The sequence below is a fragment of the Trachemys scripta genome, chromosome 8 (genome assembly GCF_013100865.1).
Source record: "Trachemys scripta elegans isolate TJP31775 chromosome 8, CAS_Tse_1.0, whole genome shotgun sequence".
NCBI classification, from domain to species: Eukaryota; Metazoa; Chordata; order Testudines; family Emydidae; genus Trachemys; species Trachemys scripta.
In genome coordinates this window covers 17,461,851-17,478,965 of record NC_048305.1, presented here as the reverse complement: position 1 = coordinate 17,478,965, position 17,115 = coordinate 17,461,851, and the positions used below count along the sequence as shown (strand labels likewise).

Below are 17,115 nucleotides of genomic sequence, written 5' to 3'. Positions count from 1 at the left end.
ACCTAGAGAAGGGGCTTATTCGCCCCTCCACCTATCCGATGGGACTGCCAATCTTCTCTGTGGCAAAGAATGATGGCTCCTTATGCTCTTGTGTTGACTCTCAAGCTCTGAACAAAATGACAGTCTGAAAACGCTTCCCCCTGCCACTCATTAACAAACTCTTTGAGAGGCTTCACTTGACCAAGATTTTTATTAAGTTGGATCTTCATGGGACCTACAACCTTATCCAAATCAGGGAAGGCACTGATACCTGCACCTGACATGGACATTTTGACTATTTAGTTATGCCATTGGGGTTATGTAACCGTTCGGTGACATTTGAGCACTTCATCAAAGATATCTCAGTGACATATTGAATCAGTTTGTGGTTATTTATTTGGATGATATTGGTTTTTTTTCTGAAAATCAGGCACTGCATGAGTAATGTGTGCCACGTTCTGTCAAAACCATCTTTATGCCAAACTGGAGAAATGTGAGTTTGACAAAGACACAGTTGAGTTCCGTGGATACATAATTTTCCCCAAAAGGCTAACAATGGATCCACAGAAGGTATCTGCCATTTCTGGGTGGAATGCTCCAAACGACAAGAGACGTTCAGTGATTTCTTGGGTTTTCCAATTTTTATAGGCATTTTACCAAAGGATTCTCTCACCTACTTGCCCCGATAACTGTGCCACTTCAAAGGGAGTCCACTTCATCTTGTCACCAGAGGCAAAGTTCACATTTGATCAGCCAAAAATATCTGTTACCTCTGCTACCATTCTTGTGCACCCAGATCATGCCAAGTTCTTCACCATTGAGGTAGATGCTTTGAATTTTCCCACCAGAGCTGTTATGTCACAACATACTGGCTCTCATAACCAACCCCCTCCCCCCACATACCTTTTATTCACAAAAGCTAACCTCCACTGAGAAGAATTCTGATATCTGGGACAAAGAGTTACTTGTGAGAAAGGCAGCTTTTGAAATGTAGAGACACCTAGAAAGAGCTCAGTTCAGGTCCTTACTGACCACAAGAATCTGAAATATCTTCAGACTGCTTGTAACCTTAACCACCAACAGATCTTCTGGTCACTTTTCTTTGCCAGATTTGATTTTTGTTGTCACCTACCATCCTGGATCACAGAATGAGAAGGCCCTGTCCTGCCAGGATAAATACATAGCTCCCTTGGATACCATTTTATACCTGTTAAATTTTTATTCCAGGGACAGCAACCAGGGACTGGATATTCCTTACCTGGTCCCTGCTTCCCCATGACCTCCAGGCTATTAAGATCTGTCAGATCCTAGAGGCACCTAACCTTGTGCCCAGCTCAGGGTTTCATTTGAAAGATGGTTTGCTTTATTGAGGAAGGTGCCTTTATATCTCAGAAGGCCAGCCCAGACTCGAGGTGTTAAAGATGTGTCATGATATGCCAATTGCTGGCCATTTTGGCTACTTCAAAACCTGAGACCAGTGTTAGGGAATTTCTGGTGGCTAAGATTGAGTACTGATGGTAAGAGGTTCATTAATTCATATGATCTGTGCTGTCAGAGCAAGTGCCCATATGCCAAACCACTCAGCCTTCTTCAGTCTTTGACTACCTCATTTCAACCCTGGTCCTTGATATCCTTGGTCTTCATCACAGAGCAACCTTGCTCCCTTGTCACTGTTGATCTCCTCACCAAGATGGCACACTTTATTTCTGTTCATTCCCTCCCAACCGCCCAGGAAATAGCCTGCCTTTTTCTAGATCATGTTTTTCAGCTCCTTGGGCCGCCAACTTGAGTAGTGGCAGGTCGAGGTTCACAATTCACTTCCCATTTTTGGCACAAACTCTGCAAACTCTTAGAAATGGAATTGCTTACCTCCTCAGCCTATCACCTGCAGACCAACGGGCAGACAGAACGAGTGAACCAGGTCCTCGAGCAATACCTCTGTCACTTTCTCAGTTATCATCCTCTTGCCATAGGCAGAGTTGGCGTACAACAATTCCACCCATGCAGCCACCCGACATAGAACGGGCTATGCAAACTATGGTTTCCACCCTTGACTTCATTCAGCTGCACCCCCTCCGTGGTCCCAAGTTGCTGCTGCAGCAGCTCTAGTTGTCCACCTTCACCAGGTCCACCAAGAGCTTAATGAATACCTTGAAGCCTCCAAGGAATCATACAAACCTCATGCTGATTGAAAATGCCAAGCCACACCAACTCTATATGTAGGAGATAAAGTCTGGCTGTCCTCCAAACACCTAAAATCCACCAGTCCCATAGCCAGATTGGACCATTAATACCCAGGTCCATTTAAGATCCTGGAACAAATTAACCCTATAGCATTTAGGCTCCAGTTGCTAGAATCCTTGAAGGTACACCCGGTTTTCCATGTGTCCCTTTCGAATCCTTATGTAGAAAATCCCTTTCCCGGCTGTTCTGCTCCACCAGCACCTGACATAGATGTCCAGGGCCAAGAGGAGTACAAGGGCTGGTAAATTCTAGCGAGTTTGAGACAAACTCCATTATTTGGTGAACTGGGATGGCTATGGGCCGAAAGGGGAGTCATAGGAGCTGTAGAAAAAGTTCATGCTCCAGAACTCATATGTGCCTTCCATCAGAAATACCCCCGAAAACCAGGTCCTATGGTTCTCAGAAGACGCCCTTGAAGTGAGGGAGGGTATTGTCAGGGGCCAGCCTGCAGCAGAGCTAGTCTCCTGGGAACCCAGTGAGCACAGCTGGTCCTGATAGAAACAGTCTGACTGTACCACCTGATTTGCTGCAGACACCTGCAGCGTGATATCAAGCCTTGCTAGCAGCAGCAGCAGTCCAGTGGCTGCTCAATGTTTTCCTAGCCTCCAGCTACACTCAGTTCTGCCCCTGCTTCCACTGTCTCTAGTCTTGCTCCTGCTCCAGCTCCTTCCTGACCTCTGACACCCGCCTCAGACCCTTGGCTCCATCTTCTGACAGCGATTCCAGCTAACCCTGCAGCTAAGGCTTTAGTTTCTGACTCCTGGCTATGACCCTGGGCTTTGTTAATGGAGCTACTCCATCTAGATTCAGCTCTAACTGCTAGGCTAGATTCTTGCTCCAACAAGACCGGCTGATAGCTGGCAAATAAGATATTTGCATATGGTAGAGGACTTTAATAGTTGTCATTGCCCTAAGCCACAGCTAGTCAAGATGCAGTAACTTACGTATGTGATCTGACTAATAGGAAACCAACCTCAGAACTGTTCACCTTTGAGGGAGTAATAAAAACGTACCGATTCACCATCTGGCTATTTTTCAGCATTCATAAGCCAAACTTCTTTCTTGTATGTAAGCAATTTTTATTTCCTTCTTACTTATTTGCATATTTCCACCTTTTCCAAGTTCTGTATGCATTTTGTATTTAATTTTTAGCTCTGCCTCACTTAAATGGTAATGGTGTGGACAAAACTCCCTTTCTCATGTAGGGGGAAGAGGCAAACACTTACTTGTGTGAGGGAAAGGGTTTTGGGGGCAAATTCCATTCTCTGTTATACCCCATTGGCTTAAGAAGTGCGAGTACACTGTGGCATTGCCTGCCTGTAATTGAGAGCAGCATTTTGCCTGCTATTTGTAACAACCCAGAGCTTAAACATATTAACCCTTTAAGAGCGCTGTGCTTAACAGGAGGAAGCAGGAAATGGTGTTGAAATAGTGGAATCTGGAGAAAGCAGGTTATTACTGCCCTGTTCACCTTCAATCTTGGGGTCTGCTTGAACCCCAAGGTGTTTCGACCTGGTTATCTTGTGCTTGCATGAGCTGCAGGAGTATGCTAGTATGCTATTGGCAGGTAACTCATATCCAGGTGTCTGTTAGTGTGCCTGTGTTGGGATATCCTCCATGGGCTCCCATTTGTCACATGCTGCTTGATAACAGGTCTGAGGAGATGAAACTTTAGAACAGAGACGATTAATTCTAATTTGGGAAGGAACAGGCTGTGGATGGGGGTCATCAACCCAAGAGGCTATGTCGCTAATTTTTCTTATCAGTGTTTGTCTCAGAGCCAGTGCAGTCTGCTAAACCAGCCTGTACTTTATTAGCTACAAGCAGATAACTGATGTCACTTGGTTGCCTTCAGAGAAAAATCTTCACTGAGCAACACAGCTGGACCAGTGAAGGGGGATGGGAGCAGTCAGGTTAGGGTCTCTCTCATAAATATACCTCTTATAGGAAATGAAATTAGGAAGATGGGTTGTACAGATCTCCCAAGGATACTTCCACTATTGCCCATAACAAATACCTAAAGGACTCTGTGATTATTCAGCTAATTAACTGATGCCATTTCTTTCGTAAGTTTATACTTAGGCAAATAGGATCGGCTCTACCAATCAAATAAAACCTACACCTACAAACCCAAGCCTGTTGCACCTGTATACTGAAGGATAGGGTGGGGACTCAGGGTACAGCTAATGCAATCAGAGGCTTTTACCTCTAGGTAGCCAGTTTGATGTCAGTTAAGGTTGATAGTGATTTAAAGGTGTGGCCATCTAATAGCTGTTTGATTAAATGAGTTGGCGGTGTTAGTCCAACCCTTAGTGGAATTGACATCAGAGCTGGCACTAGAGCTGGTTGGGAATTTTTCCCGCCCCCTGAGAAATTTTTTGACTTTTTGGCAAAAAATAAAAAAAACAAATAATTCAATTTAGAAATGTTGCCGCAATGTCTCATGGGAATTTGTAGTTCAGGTGCCTCATGCTCCCATTTTCCTCTATAGAGTGGACTCTTTTGCCAAACAGCATCACTCACCGTACACCATAGTCTCCTTTCTTGATGAGGGGAGCTGATGGATCATGGGAGTCCCTGCCTCTGGTGCATCATGGGAGATGTAGTGTGGCTATGGAGCCCAGCCCATAGGGGAGAATGGAGACATAAGGCAACCAAACTACAACTCTCATCAGCACCACACTGGCATGTCTTAATTGAAATATTTTGTTTTCCTGGCACACAAATGGAAAACTGTAGGTTTTTGGGCATTTGATTGTTTTGATGAAAAAAAATCAAAATTTTCCTCAGAAAGCAGACACTTTTTGTGAAACATTCTGTTTAGTTGAAAATCCAATTTTTTGGGAGGAGAAAAACTATTTCAGCAGAAATTTTTTGACCGGCTGCAGTTGCGCTAGGCTTGTTTGCAGCTTCAGCAGAGAGACAAAGGATTAAATGAGACAAGGAGAATGAAATCTCTCTCCTTCAAAGGTGGTCCCTTTGCACTTCTATAACACCTTGCTTTGGAGGCTCTCCAAGTGCTTTATAGACACAAAGAGATTAATGAAGTCTCACATCACCCCGAGAGGCAAGGGGATTTTGTTATCTCTCTTGTACAGATGGGGAGGCTGAGGTCCATTGCATAGGGTGGTGGGGGAGAAGCTAGCATTGCTCCACCTAGCATTGGACCTGCTCTGTGCATTGGGGGGTTGCAATCTCCTGGGCTCTCAATCCGCTCACTGTCTTTCACAGGGACAAAAATTCACTTCAGAAAGAATAACAAACAGGTTGTGCTGTTGAGCCCTGGTTCATGAAGGTCTCATTTATTTAAGACAATTTAAGACTCATCTGTGCATATTGGGATTCTTATAAGGTGGCGCCCAGGCAGTTTTTTGTGATCCAGTCCTTGTGTGTAACAGCAGTACAGCAGCAAACCAAAGGCTTTTATAAAGGTGATTTCATGTCCTTTTCCACTTTCCTAATTTCTACTTATGAAGTTCAAGTTTGTTTTTCCTCTTGCTCTCTTTATATTGGCAACGCAGCCTCAGAGACAGAGCTCTTGTACTCAAGCTGGCATAGAGCAGGCAGTGTACTGGCACGTCTTCAAAGTCAGGACACACGTAGTTGAGGGAGGTGATAGGCAACCTTCATTAAAGGGTTTTAATTATAGCCTCCTTTTGCAGCTTTATAACTTGGTCATAAACATTTGCTCTGGGATGAAACTAATACAAGAATCAGTTCATCCACTACAAAAATGCAGCCACTTGCAGGCTGAAATACAGAAGCCATATTGCACCATTTACGTGGCATAGCTGTTCTCAGGAGGGGGAGTGAAGAATAGCTTCTGCAATTCTGTTAACATGGGGAAGTTTAGGTCAGCAGAAAGCATTTAAGCTGGAATTTGCCAGGCCACATGGACTCATCCTCCTATTCTGGAGAAAAGGGCCACAGGATCTTTAATGATGAAAATGGTCAGAGCTTTAATTTCCTATCCCATCTTAAAGCTAACAATTCCAGCAGTAGTGCCCCCCCCCACTTAATACCATGCCTGGGGCATTTGTTGACTTAAAAGAAAACACTGCTTATTGAGTTACCAACTCCAATCCCTGCAACGTATTAGCCCTGATTTTCAGTTCCTCTGTTATGCCCAAAGCTCAGGAGTTGTGGGGGGTGGGGGGGGGGGGGAAAGGTGGGAAGGAAACAGCTAGCTTTAAGCAATCTTTTCTCTCCCTGGGCCTTGGGGAACGGCCCAGCCTCTGGTATAAGTGTCCAGCCATCTCTAATGACAATTCTGTTTTTGTGACAATTTTTGAGGTTTGGAAATTTGTTTTAGTTCACACTGGAATGAAAGGAAAATTGTGTCAAAACATCCATTTTTGGACTGAAAAGATTAGGTTTTTGATCTTTTTCCTCTCTCTTTCTCAAGTCCACCCTGGACCTGAGAAACTGTCCTGTAGAAACCTCTATCTAAATTAAATATAGTTTCGCAAAGTATTTTGGTTTTGACAAAATGGCATCTTTTGATTAAAAAAAAAGTGTAATAAAAAGTTTCCAGCCAGCTGTAGGTCGAGAGCAACCTCAGGGCTGTTGTAATCATTTGTGCTCTGCTACCCATGGATCCCCCTGTGCACCCTCAGAAGCAGGGAATAACTGTGTCCTCTGCTGGCCCTTGGCCCACCCTCTCTCTTCAACTCCTGCCATCTGTCTGCAATATGCTGTCTACACTGGGTGCTGATGTAAAGCCCTTACACCAGCCCCACATTGGCCCAGGAAGGCTTCTTAGCAAGGGGATACTTGCAGGGGGCCATTTCTGCCAATTTACAGTGTAAAGTAAACTGAAGTGTACTGAAACCCAAGTCCTACATGTTTTGTATAACGACTGGTATAAAATGTGATGCTGGCCATCACGTTTCTTGAGCTCCTCTGCTTCCATTGACCCACTTGACTAGTGGTGAAGAGTAGCAGTGGCCTCTAGCTAAGTGCTCCCTGACCTTGCTATCACCCAACTTGCCGGGATGGGCTTGGTTTGGATCTGGAAATGAGTGTAGTAGTTTAACAAGAGATCCCTGTAGCTTTTTTTTTTACCTTCTTGTGGATTTGGAGGGGAAGGACTGAGATCAGTGACTGAACAATGGCTTTTTTTCAGTTTGGGCGATTTCACAACGTGCAGTGCTGCTCACTGCATGCCCAGGCAAAGTGGGCCAGAGTCTTTTAGAACTGGCTTTGGCTCCTAGAGGGTGCATGGCTTGGCAAGAGTAAAAGGAAGGGAGAGTGTTGCAGTGTGCCAGCAATTACGGGCAATGGGAGGAGGGCTGATAAGAGAAGTCTCTCCCAGTTCATTTCCTTTTATGGACTGAAATGAGTCTGACATGATCCTTCACAGTAAAGGTGCCAGGGAGTAAGGTAGAGCAGATTTTGGGAGACACTAGAGATATCCAGTGGGGATTTTCTAACATGAGTTATTTTGCTGGTATGTGCTGTGTTGTGCCACCCCTCCCACCCTCTCCAGACCCCACTTCTGCTTTAAAGATACACATATTTATTTAACAGTGATTGGGATTAGGGATTGATCCTCTTCCCACACTTCTAGCATCATCAGCTCCCTTGGAGGCACTGAGGCCATAATGGAGACAGACTGGATGCTAGAGGGTTTTCTTCTCATGCCTTTATTTTGGACTGGAATTCTCTTCCACCTCCATAATCCATCTGTTTATCAAGATGGGGAGGGAAGAGGTGTCTTTTCATGGACGAGATTACTGACAGCTTCCTGCAGGACCATACTGAAGTTCTAACTGGCCTGTGAGGAGTCACTAGTAATAAATCTAGTGGCCTTTTGACTGAGGCCAAATGTATAATCTTAACATTTATTTAGGAGATTCTCATAGACTCATAGACTCCAAGGTCAGAAGGGACCATTATGATCATCTAGTCTGACCTCCCGCATGATGCAGGCCTCAAAAGCTGACCCACCCACTCCCGGAAGAATTCTCTCCCTTGACTCAGCTGTTGAAGTCCCTAAATCATGATTTAAAGACTTCAAATCGCTGAGAAAAAGAGGAAAAAGGGGGAAAAAGATATAATAGGGTTTTGTTTTTTCAGTTTCTAATAACTGATTCTTTTTTCACCTCTACTTTGCCCCACTCCAGAATTGCTATAGCGATTGAGACCTTTCCCCCTCTGTGATCCCAATTTCTGCTAACCCCAAGACCTGTGAGCCTGCCCACAATCTAGTCTTTTTGTTTGAGTCTCACAAACCCACTACTTGGACTCCTGCCTGAGACAGTGTATTGTCTCAAAGGCCAAAATTCACCAGAGATCATACTCAGGACAATTTATTCCAGCCTAGGATTGAGCAGCAGCCCAGACAGAGAAGAACTGTGAGCAACAGGTCTTAGGGATGCTGACTGGGGCAGTTTCTTTCATTGAAGGGAGAGAAGCTTCCTGTTTTGAGGTGTGGTGCCCCATGGCACTGAGTGCTCCTGATCTCTTTGTATTTCAAATGGACGCCTCAGATACCTGAGTGAGGACTTTCCCTCGCTCCCAGCAAGGGAGTATGTCTGTCATGATGCATATCTCTCATGCAGGCGACTCAGCCTATTCGCCAGTGTGCCTGGCGATCCTAATGCTTTCACTCGTTGTCTTTCATTCTGTGATGAATTTTTGCTCCATCTAAATAAACCCATCCTTCCTCCCTTATAGCAGACAAGCATGTTTCCTGCACTCATCTTAGGACAGCTAGAAACTTCCACTAGGGGATGAAAGAGGGAGAGGTGAATATTGTTCCATCTTCTATCCCTTCTCCATTTAGGATCTACAGCTTCCATCCAGGCTCCAACTCATGAGCTCATGTTAGCCTCTCTGTGCACTGTACTCTAGGCAGACCTCACCTTCTATTAAAGCCTTTCCTGCCAGAAAGCCAGACAACAAACTGACCTTAATGGCAGAACTCTGGAAAATCCCTCTGAGAGCCTTCATTGTTTGCAATAGGAGGTCAAGTGACTCTTTCAGAGCACATCTAACCCCATCTATGGCTCAGCGTAATTGGGCGCAGAGACTTGGCAGCTGATGGAACTATACGGAGATTTATACGCAGGAAGCACATGACTATTTCAAGATGACACTTGAGATTCCTAGGCCAAACTGAGAGGTAAGGAGATCTAAGCTGTGTAACTTACACCTTTTTCTATGTTCATAAGTTACGCTAATTTACAATACAGTAGACAGAGCTGATCAAATAATTGATAGCTGAAAAATCTGTAAACAAAAATCCATTTGTTTTGACCCAAATCTGAATTTTTTTCGTTTTTTCTCACCAAAACGAAAAACTGAAAACATGGTGTTCGGAGGACCAGCATTTGGGTAGAAGGAAATGACATTTTGAAATGAAACAGTGTGTTTCTAAACGAAATGTCGACACAGTTACTTTAGAAAATGTCAAAATGAACCATTTTGACTTTTTTGAAATTGCTTTCCTCATATTTTATTCAGTCACAATGATTCGCTGGATTTGAACAGATTTGTGAATGGTTTCAGTCATCCCCAAACTGCATTTTTGGGCAAATTTACTATTTGCCCCCAAAATTTCACCCATCTGTAACATTGGCCTCCTTGAGGCACTTGGCAATTAGTGATGTGTAACTTGGTCTCCCTTACAGTCAGTGATCCCAGTCCAGAGGTGATGAGAAAGGATGTATAATTTGCAAGCTTGGGGGAGATGTAGGTTTGGTCAGCTTAAAGTCACCTTTGACTTTGGCTTTTAGATTGGAAGAAAGCTTGTTATAATCCTGAGTGAGTTCACCTCCCCACCCACCACACACTGACTGGATTTCTAAAGCACCTTTCTTCTAAGGACCTCAAAGTGCCTCACAAACCTGAACTGACCCTCACAGCACCCATGCAAGGCAAGGTGACATTATTATCCTCATTTTACAGGTGAGGAAAGCCAGGCACCTGGCAGGATGTGGTGTGGGAGAAGCTTACATTGCCATACCCAGTGTTGGACCTGCTCTGTGCATTTGAGAAGCCATTCACTTGGGCCAGCACGGGGAAAAAAATTACCTCAATCAGCAATATAGTAATAAAAGAAAATTGGTGCTGCTGCCTGCATCATCTCCTTCCTGGTGATAGTGAGAAATGTTGATCTTTGTGAGGCTGTCTCAGCTCCATGGCACCTAACCCAACGCTCTTCTAACAAAACTGAGTCATGGTTTTTTGAAAATATTGGAGTATTTTTCACACATGACGCATACAATAATTACATGGTTCCCCTAATATTTTCTCCTCTATTTTATATAGTATATACAATAAGACCATGGCCCCAATAATCCTTTTGTTCCAAACAAAGCAAAAGGTTATATTATATCTTCACTGCAAAACGAGGTTTATTTTTTTTCAGTGAAATAGCTGTCTCAAGTTACCTATCTTGATGTAAAAACAGACCTATTTTTGCATTGGAGACAAAGCTTCAGTTTAGATTGTATAAAAGAAAGAGTTGGTGAAAGGGAAAACTAACCTGCTTGCAAAGAAACCTTCTGAAGCTGCAAATGAAAGTCTTGACAGTAGACCCCAGGCTTGCAGTCAAGCAGAACAAGCCAATGTAACCCTCCAGTTTCCTGCAGGCAACCATCCAAGGCAGAGGTATCACCAGTCTCTAAGAAGGTACTGGGGAAACTGACAGGCTCCCTACTGAGTTAGGAAAGCAAATAAAACCCACACCTAAGCCCAGGAATGCTTCAAGCTCAGGAATGCTTCAAGGAATGCACCTCCTTAATGCTTCCATTTCAGAGAGTGATCCAAGCTTCCCTAAAGTTTTAGGGGAGGAAGGGGATTCTGAGCAAGAGTTTGGGCCCATCTCTAGTGAATTAATTTCAGGGCTTAGCACCTCCACTGTTACTTGTCAGTTACAACATAAAGATGGATCTGAACAGCCTCAAATTTGTGCAAAGTTTTGCATCCAGTCTCGGATTTTGGCTTTGGTGTTGGGGCCTATTTTGTTTCACGTCTTGGCATGTGGAAATTTCAGCTGGTACTAATTGGCCAAGGAGGCAATAGAACAAAGCAAAGTCTCCTGGGCCACTAGGGCCTGGGGCTGCCAATAGAGAACAGGTGAGGGATTCTAAAGAAATCTACTGGAATTTCCAGTAGGGTATAACAAAGGAGCATTACAAGGAGGTGGGACCTGTTTTAATTTAGTTGGACTTACCCTTAGGGGAAGTACCTAGGCTCCTTGCACTGCTGGAGCCCAGCACTTATCTTAGCTCCCATGTTGCTGTATAGTGTGTGTGCATTTGCTTGAGGTACTCATGATTTTATTTCACAGCAACATGCACAGAGATGACATTGCAACATACAAAATATTGTTGGTATTTTTTTGTTTTAATACTATTAGAATGCAGCCAATTATACTTAAAGTGGATCACACGGTTGGGTAAAATGCCAGATCTAATTGCAGTAAACCTGTGCCTCTTGTTACAGAGGCAGATCATCATCATACTTGTCACTCCAAAGCGGCAGCCAAGACCTAATGATGTCACTTATCTCAAATAGTGCCCTGGGAATACAGGGTATTGACAGGGACCATTGTATCAGGCAGTGTTCAAGTGCTTGCCTACGCTCTCCACATTCACATTTGGGGTTGTTCCTTAGATTCCACTTGGTCATATTGTCACCAGTCTTTGCTACCCCAGCTCGAGTTCGATTCAGAGTACCTAGTATTTTCTTTCGAGGTCAGTGCCTAGCAGAAGTTGTTCTATAGGAATCGGTTGTCCAAGATCACTGGCATTTCTAGCTATTTGGTTACTCTGTAGTCTTCCACAGTGATATCTTTGGGGTAAGGGATTTTCAGAGGCAAAGCTCCTTCTGGACTTCAGCCTCTTGGTTCAACATTGAATACTTACTGAGTCAGGTGAAGTATAGAGGAAAGTTTAAAGTACCATTCTGCTCTGAATAGTGATGACATAAACACTGGCTCCTTCTAAATCAACCAATCTGCTCCCTCTGTGTATTCAGAGTATTATCTGCTGACTTTAGTGATACAACTATTCTTTAATGCTTCTTAGGCCTGCAGGCCTGACACACCCAAAAGAGACTGAACTGTGGGTTCGGTTTGTGGAATCAGAGACAAGTTCCTTTTGGTGCATCATCAACAGAATGGCTTATTGGGTTCCAGTCAATTTCACCTCTGCAAACCTACTGCAGGCCACAGAGCTAATTAATTAATTGGCTTGCAGAACTTTTATTACCGATGATGATGTGCAAGAAAGAAAAAACCTTGCATGACTCTCAGATCCCAGGTTGAGTTTGCAGAAGAACCCCCCCACCCCCATATGTCTTTACTTGCAAATAGAGAACGTTTGATCTGGAGTAATTAAATCTGAACACAGAACACCCTTTCTCCACCACGCAATGCCGTTTGTATACAGACAATTGTCAGGATACAATCACACTTTAGGTGATGCACTGATGACCAGATTTTCAAAAGTTCTCAGCACCTAAGTCAAGGCCAGATTTTCAAAAGAGTTTACCTAAAATGATGACGTAGCATCAAATTTTATCTACAACTTTGGCTCTCATCATTCATCACCTTGGCACAAAAAGTGGGAATATGCTAATAAAATTTGCAGATGACACAAAGTTGGGAGGTATTGCCAATATGGAGGACTGGACTATCATACAAGAAGATCTGGAGGACCTTGAAACGGGAGTAATAGAAATGGGATGAAATTTAATAGTGCACAGTGCAAGGTCATGCACTTTGGGACTAACAAATATCCAAAAACTGGGATGAGGCAGAACCAGAAGAGAAAATAAGTTTAATTGAAGCATCTGCTGCTGCTCACTTTGCATTGTCACTTTAAAGTGTGGTTTCTAATATTGCTAACAATAACACAGGGGACATGGGGAGCCAACAATATTTGGGACTAACAACAAGAATTTTTGCTATAAGCTGGGAACATATATCAGTTGGAAACAGCAGAGGAGAAGAAAGACCTGGGTGTATTGGTGGATCACAGGCTGACTATGAGCCGCCAATGTGATGCAGCAGTGAAAAAAGCTAATGGAATCCTAGGATGCATTAGGCAAGTTATTTCCAGTAGAGATAGGGAAGTGTTATTGCCATTATACAAGGCACTGGTGAGATCTCATCTGGAATACTGTGTGCAGTTCTGGTCTCCTATGTTTAAGAAAGATGAATTCAAACTGGAACAGGTGCAAAGAAGGATGATCAGAGGAATAGAGAACCTACCTTATGAGAGGAGACTTAAGGAGCTTGGCTTGTTTAGCCTAACCAAATGAAGACTGAGGGGAGATATGATTGATCTCTATAAATACATCAGAGAGATAAATACCAGGGAGGGAGAGGGAAGTTTAGATCTATACCCACACTCAAATCTGAACTTTGCTAATTAGAACAAGCCTGAGGTGCAAATATCACAGCCCCAAACCCAGACAGGAGATAAAAAAACATAACCTCTCTCTCAGCGTCCCCTCTCCAAAACAAACACCAGCCAAGCAAACCAACCAGCCAAGGTTGGCTTAGAAAAAAAAGCCAATTAAGAGCCATTATAAGGCAACAAGGTAACATACTTGCTCTATGGCTTATGCTGTTGACAGTAGTTCACAAGAGACATTTTTCAGTGAAAGGACATTGGGTTCATAAGCCATGATACAATTTCAATTGAATTATGATCCCATTGTAGAGCTTTACTTTCACTCACAGTAAAACAGGATCTAGCCTCCAATGCGCTGTGCAACGTATTGCTGAATACAAAATACCTGCTGGGTTTTCTTGCATAGCCACTGCACTACCAAGAACTCGCTTATTGCTTATAAAACCTTTGGAACTACCTTGAGTGTGAAAGGTGGCAAATAAATCTTAACAACCCCTTTTTCTTTTCAGATGATCAGTAAACAAACAGGGTGGAGACCTCTGCTCAGAGAGTGGGGATCTTGGGACCTTTCGCTTCCCTGAAAAGGAGCGATCTTATTTTGAAAGGTCTATTTTAATAACACTGTTACACCATTACAGTCCCAAATTCAGTCTGTCTTGGGACAATCTTGGGGTAAGGTTTGAAAGGAGGCAAGGATTCCTAGGCTGCCATGAGAATTTACTGCCATGGTAAATTCCTCTTTTGGAAGTAAAGGGATGCAGGCAGCAGAGTGACGTAGCGGAAGGGCAAAGACCAGGGCTCCTTTCCAAAGGAAAATGGGTTCTGGTCTGGATGATCGGATTTCTTTGCTATCTGGCTTCATAACAATCATGGAATGGAGGAGTGCGAGATACGTGTGTGTGAGGGGGGGAAAGCAGGCATCATGTGTAATCAAGAGACAAGACAAGCCTTACTAAGTTGTATTAAGGTTGATAGGCTAAGATCATCTTTCAGAGGGCATCACGTTTATTGCTAGCGAAGTCTGAGTTCATTACTCTAGTACCACCTCTCTTAACTTCCTGGAAGGTGCTTTTTACTATATCATTAGAGCAGGCTCACCTGTGGCCTGATCCCCTGCCTACTGAAGGCAGTGTCAAAACTCCCATTTAATTCAGTGTTGCAGTATTTGGTCCTCAATGATGACAGGTTTCCATTAACACTATGTTGGCTTTCAAGTAATAGTTTCCACCCTTTTTAGCTGGTAAGTTACAGCATTTCTTGCTTTCTCCAGATTATATACTGAAAGAGGGTATTTTAGGGCTTGTCTACACAGCAAGTCAGTGTGTGACAAGCCAGGGTGTGAATCTACAATGCAAACTAGCCTGTGGTGCACTAACTGGCTATCTAGACACTGCTACTGCACATAAAAGTTCCACTGTGCGTTTTAATGTACTCCTGTTTCAAACTCCTGATTCAAACAGGAGTATATCAAAGGGGAGTTTGTCAAAGCACACTACAGAACCTTTAGTGTGCAGTAGCAGTGGCCACATGGTGAGTTAGCGAGTGTGCTGTAGATTCACACCCTGGTTTGCTGCGAACTAACATACCAGGCAGACAAGCCCTTAGACAGCGTATTTAAGTAGGGTATTTATAAAAACAAACAACCTCCCAACCCCCATTGATTGTGGTCAAATTCAAGTTTGGGAAAGCATATTCTTCTTAGTTAAATTCACCTGCACTCTCAACTGGATATAGTATTCCTAAATTAGAGCCAATCCTCTCAGGTGTTGAGCACCCTCAACTTCCATTGATTACAGTGGGAGATGAGTTGGTCCATTTCCATGGTGGGTAAAGAGATACCCCTATGTAGATTGTGGATTTTTATAGCTGAAAATTGCTACTCGAGGTCATTTTCACAGCCTGTGACTTCCATAGTGGAATTAGCCATTGCAGCTTCTGCAATCTACCAGATAAAATTGATTTGGTAACTTTTCAAGGCAGGCAGGCATACTGCAACTCCCATCTTTCCTTGCCAGCATTTCGGGGTTGAGTCTGTAGGGGGAGGGGAGGGTGTTGTAACATGACTGAGTAGAGTGTCTTTTAGTTTTTGTGGACAAGTCTTGTAAGTGGAAAATTTGCCTTTAGGAGAAACTACTGCATTAAAATATTGTATTGCACATTTTGGATTTTTAATGGTGTGCTTTAGAGTACGTGTACACAGGGACAAAATATCTGCGGCATGGCCATAGCTGGTCTGCATCAGCTGATTTGGGCTTATGGGGCTCAGGCTGCAGGGCTAAAAATCATTGTGTAGGTGTTCTCAGGCTCGGGCTGGAACCTGAGCTCTGGGACCTTCCCCCCTCACAGGGTCTCAAAGCTTGGGCTGCAGCCTGTCAATATAGCGCTTTTTCAGCCCCAGAGCCTGAGCCTTATGACCCCGAGTCAGCTGACCTAGGCCAACTGCGAGTTTTTTACACCTGTGTAGACATAACCCTAGATGCCAGGAGTTTCCTAGAACCCTGGAAAGATGACAGAGATATTTAAATAAATAAATACATTAAAAAACCCCAAGGTTTACATACATTTGACATTCAAGCAAAGAGACAAGAGAGAAGCCCGTTAAAACAACTGCCATCTAAAGGATCCCTAAGGAATTGCAGCTTTTTCATTAACCTAGCTGGACTTTCAACTCATTAAACATGATAACTTGAGATCTGACTTTGCAGGTCCTTCCTCACAGGGGCGAACCTCACGCTAAAGTCATTAGGGGAGAAATCCTGGCCTCATTGAAGTCAATGGCAAAACTTCCAATGACGTCAATGGAGCCAGAATATCACCCTAGGAGTTCAGGCAGCACAGGGAGTGCAGAAAACAGTCTCTTAAATGCGTCATCAGCAACACTTACGCAAACATGTACCAGTATTTACAACCTGAGGCTGTGTGGGTGGCTAGAAACATCAGTGAGGTGGCACCTCTGAACTTGGCCTATCAGTGTTTTTAATTTTACCTTCTATTTTGTTGATATTGTTTGTTTTTGTCTGTTTGGACTATACCTTCACATAAAGCAAACCCATAGTTGTGTGTGTGTGTGTGTGTGTGTGTGTGTGTGTGTGTGTGTATGCCCCCACATGCATGTTTATGTGGTACACATTTCTCTGGAAATAAACTGAGGCTCAGTGAATTGCCCATGGAATGCACATTCCATGCCAGATTTTCCAAACGGGAAAGTCTTTTATTTTTTTAAGAAAACCCTCTTTCTTCTCAGTCTCCGCCTCCGCAGTTTACCAAAACAATGTAGTCATTCTAATAATTTAATCTCCCCTTTTATGAGTCACATTGGCATGTGTGACTCAAGAGCTTTCCATTTCCAAAGGAGGGAAGAAGTCCCAAACTTCCTGACTTCATGGATGACATATGGTCTTGTAGGTGTCTCTAGCACTGGCATTCCATCTCCCCTCCGTCCCGTTTTTTTAACATGCAGTTCTTAAAGGGAGTTTTTTACCTTTATCATCTTCCTGTAGTGTTTACAGAAAGCTGCACTAAG

At 43.5% G+C, this 17,115-nt stretch overlaps 1 protein-coding gene across 3 annotated transcripts in view; it reads right to left on the bottom strand.

Annotated features, from left to right (window-relative positions):
• The window catches only part of SH3RF2 (SH3 domain containing ring finger 2), an 82,365-nt gene that overhangs the window by 23,496 nt on the left and 41,754 nt on the right, over positions 1-17,115 (bottom strand). The gene's annotated exons all lie outside the window — the stretch shown is intronic.